This window comes from Montipora foliosa, unplaced genomic scaffold (assembly GCF_036669935.1).
Source record: "Montipora foliosa isolate CH-2021 unplaced genomic scaffold, ASM3666993v2 scaffold_437, whole genome shotgun sequence".
Lineage (NCBI taxonomy): Eukaryota > Metazoa > Cnidaria > Anthozoa > Scleractinia > Acroporidae > Montipora > Montipora foliosa.
In genome coordinates this window covers 155,001-160,000 of record NW_027179742.1, presented here as the reverse complement: position 1 = coordinate 160,000, position 5,000 = coordinate 155,001, and positions in this window count along the sequence as shown.

The following is a 5,000-nucleotide window of genomic DNA, read 5'->3' as shown; positions in this document are numbered from 1 at the left end:
AGTTAAAAAAGTCAACTGGAAATGTGAAAATAGCACATCTTAACGTTCGCTCGCTTAAATGCCGTGAGCATTTCATTCTTGTAAAGGAAGCTGTCCTGGAAAACAAGTTTGACATCTTCACTATATCCGAAACCTGGCTCAATAGTTCAGTTTCAGATTTGGAGATAGAGATTCCTGGCTACATTATCTACCGTATCGACCGCCAGACAAAAAATGGCGGCGGAGTATGTGCATATGTTTCACGAAATTATAGGACGGAGTACTTGAGTAACATCTCTCTTATCACGGCCTCTGGCTTCCACCAACTGTGGCTTAAAATCCACGTTAGGAACATGAAGTCTTTCATTGTCTGTACAACGTATAGACCACCGAACACTCCCTTATCTTGTTTCGATTCAGACCTTACAGAGAACTTTATTTACGCCTCGTCGTTTAATGTGCCAATTTATCTACTAGGAGATCTAAACTGCAGACTTGAGAATAGCAACAATCCTGAAGCTAAAGTCCTCATTAATTTCTGTCGCTCCTATAACTTATCAATACTGATCACTACGCCAACACGAGTTACAGAGACTTCGAAATCAATCCTAGATGTTATCCTTGCATCGGACACAAAACAAGTTCAAATGGCCACGGTTATGGAAAACTCAATTAGCGACCACGACCTAGTTTATGTCACCTTAAGATTGAAGAAAGCGCGCTCCAAGCCTGTTTATATTACAACCAGAAGTTTTAAACACTATAGTCCTGTCGACTTTAACAGCGACGTATCATTGGCACCATGGTCCATAGTTGATGTCTTCGACGATGTTGAGGATAAACTTTATGCTTTTGATCTGCTATTTACTGAGATTTTTGACCGCCATGCTCCAGTTAAAACCTTTAAAGCACGCGATAAACCAAATCCATGTGTAACAGATAACATCCGCGAATTGATGAAGACTAGGGATGACTGGCGTAAGAAAGCAAAGAAAACAAATGATCCGCTATCCTGGACTGCCTACAGGTATTTTAGACAGGAAGTAAAACGGGAAATCAGAATTGCTGAACAGGAATTTGTTGCTGAACAGATCCTGAGGAATCCAAACAACACCAATAATATCTGGAAAGCAATCCGCCATTGCATCCCTAATAAATCTACATCCCAGCGAATATTCAGTAAGAACGACAAAACTGTTGCAGACGAATTTAATCAGTTCTTCGTATCTGTTGGTCAGAGTACTGTCGACAAAATCACATCCCTAGCTAATGAATGCAATCTAACACTTAACCAGAATTATTTTACACCGAGACAATACGCCCTTTCAGACCAGTTCACACTGAGTACCATTGATTATAAACAAATAGAACGTATAATAACAATGATGCCTTCTAATAAGGCCCCTGGGATAGACAAAATTCCGATTCGCGTCATCAAAGATTGTCTTAATCCAATTGTTCACACAATCACGTCTATTGTTAATGCATCCTTTCTAACATGTGTTTTTCCATCAAAATGGAAAACAGCTGAGGTTACACCAATTCCAAAAGACGGCGACCACGAACAGGCAAACAACAATAGGCCCATATCACTCCTACCAGTTTTATCTAAGGTTTGCGAAAGGGTTGTACATAATCAACTCACTTCATATCTGCAATCAAATGACACCCTATCAAAGACTCAAAGCGGTAACAAGAAATGGCATTCGTGTGAAACATCTGTCATTGAAACAACCGACACAATTCTTAACGCTATTGATAAAAAGAAGTTAACTGCTGTTGTACTCTTAGATATGACCAAAGCCTTTGATAGTGTTAATCACGAGACATTGATTTTAAAATTGCAAGATGTCGGAACCTCCAGTCATACTCTCCAATGGTTTCGCAGTTACCTAAGCAACAGGAAACAAGTAGTACGAATCCACTCAACGCTGTCTGAGCCTTTGCCTGTGACCAGTGGTGTACCTCAAGAGAGTATTTTGGGGCCAGTACTATTTAGCATATATACGAATGATCTTTCCTCGATACCACAGAAATGCAGCACCCAGAGTTACGTAGATGATACGAAACTCATTACTTCCTTTCAACTAAAAGACAACCTGGATGCAATTTCTCATTTGAAAGACGATCTGTTTAAAATAGGAGAATGGTGCTCCAATAACCTCTTGTTACTTAATCCTAGCAAAACCAAGTTAATGATATTTGGCAGCAGGCAAATGCGTGCAAAATTGCAATTTCATTCCCTTCCCTTTATGGGAAAGGACATCATGCCTTCAGACACTGCTAAAGACCTGGGCGTGATTTTGGATTCTAATTTAACTTACGATGAACACATAATTAAAACGGCTTCTTCTTGCATGTCCTGCCTTGGCCAAATAAACCGCGTCAAGCATGTTTTTGACAAACGTACACTCCTGACGATTATCAACTCTTTAGTTTTTAGTAAATTATTTTATTGTTCCAATGTATGGGCAAACACATCGAAGTGTAATATTAACAAACTGCAGGCTGTGCAAAACTTCGCCTGCCGCATTGTGAGCGACGCGCGTAAATATGACCATATTACGCCTATTCGTAAAGAGCTCAATTGGCTACCTGTGGCAAACCAGTTATATTACCGAAGCGCTATAATGGCCTTTAAATGTATGACGGGCCATGCCCCTGAATATCTGTCTTCAAAATTTTTAAAGCGAGCCGAGGTGAGCGGTCGTAGCACCAGAAACTCTCAATTGTTGAACATTCCACTTTTTAAAACCGCTAGCGGCCAAAGAACCTTTTATTATAGAATAGTTAATTTATGGAACTCTTTAGATTACAATCTTAAACTGTGTGATTCAGTCACTGTTTTTAAAAATCACCTGAGGACCAAATTACTTAAAGAACTGTAATTTAATACTGATATATTTTAGCAATTTTTAAAATTTTATCTTTTATCTTTTAATTGTAAATAGGAATATATTTGTGTTAATATTGTCTTTGAAAAGCCCCTTGAGGAAAGTCAATAAAGTATGTATGTATGTATGTATGTGGTACAGTGCGATATTAAATTATTATTATTATTATTATTATTATTATTATTATTATTACACGTTAAACAGTTCTTCCCAGCTGTCAGCTCAATTCTGGTTCGATGAAAGTCACTCCAGAAATCCTCACCAATTTTTATCCACTGCCGTGGTTGAAGCTCCTCATGACAGCACTCCTTGTACAGAGGGTCAGGGTGGTCTGTGTGTCTGTTTGCGACATGTCGCATAAATGAATGCCATTCTTCGCGGATCAAGTTACCAAAACCTACATAAGAAAAACAACGAAAATACTAATGTGAACTCAAAAACTAAGGCATTGATCCCCTCACATCAAGTTTTAAATGAAACTATCTCAAGCAAAAAGCTTAAATGAAAAGGTCTCAAAACCATAAATCATTGTATCATTATAATATTCACATAGTCATAATGCAAAGCCCATTTTCATTGTAATTACTCTAAAACAGTGTGGACCTTTGTGTCAGCATATAAGGTTGACTTATTCAGGAAGTACACAAAACCTGGTTTGGTGGATGTGGCACTCCAATACAAATGATGACGGATCCCTTTCATCCACTGACTGATAACCTCACAGCCTTTTTCTTTACTTGCTGAAAGAAGCTTCCCTGTAATAGACCGTGCCACATGCCAAATATCGTAATAATGTGTGGTTTTCCTGCAGGTCTCCCTAATCCATTTGGCAATTCCCCTGTGACGGTCTGAGATAAATACACTGATAGACAATCCCAGTTGTTCTAAGAAGCAAAAGCATCTCTTGGCTCCCTCCAATTCAGTTTGCTGGCTGCCACTAGTTTCATTAGACTATAGCAAAAATGATACCAGATTTAATGAGAATATTCTATATTTATTCCACAATAATTATTATTGGCCCTTGAGAAGGAATTGGTGATGTGCATTGAAGAGTATTTGCGCATAAAAAGTAGAATTTGCATGAAAGAAATCCAAAAATTGTTAACAGATCAAAGATGAACAAAACATTGGGAAAAAAAGGCACATTTTAAAGTAAAAAAATTTGATGATGATGTGGACTACATCTACCAACAGGATAATTCCAAGTACATTGTATAGTCTTTACCAGACCTCATACCTGAACAATTTCAAAATGTACAACTTTCATTAATGTTGTGCACAGCATTGTGTAAACACCAAATTTTGCAGAATGGCCCATGGAATCAAATCGACCATCACCAGACCAGACAACATCCTTCATGTTTTTCAAGGTACTGATGAGGCCAGCTCTGTATTCCTCCCAATGGTAGATGACAGTTGGGAAAATAAAAGTGCGCTGATGAGCAAAGAATGTTCTTGAAGAGTAGGCACACAGTCCCAAGTGGCGGAAGACTAGCAAAACTTTGCTTATGGAGGCACCTGCCATAAGCACAGCAAAGCTCAAAAGCATGTTGCCAGCAGGGTATTTGCCTTGGGGCATGAAACTTTGGGAATTCCACACATATCCCTTGCATTTTCGGCAGTGCTGTTTGACAGTCACCATTGTACCATTTTGTTTCATTTCAACTTCTGGCTTGTCTGCCTTGCAGTTGAAACAGAACAAAATGAAAATGTTCATCAGCATCTCATGAAATACTATAAATTTTGGCTGGTTATACTTGTAGCCTGGGCAATCTGGGTCAACTCTGAAAAAGAAATTAGATGATCAATACCTGACTACAATGTATGACATGAAGGCAAACTTAAATTAACATGTCTGCCAATTAAAAAACAAAAAAAAAATCAAAACAGTGCAGTAGGAAAGGTGTCCTTGGACGCATCAAGAGATTCACCCAAGTTGCTCCCAATTCTCCAAAAGGTAAAGTGATGAAACACATCTTCAGGGTTCGTACACTTTTTGTGCCCTAAAATTCAATTACTTTTCCAGGACTTTCCAGGACCATGCATGGCAAAATCCATGACTACTTGAAAATATGTATGCACTCCACAATATGAAATGAGACAGGTTCCATTTGTGTTTGCCAAAAT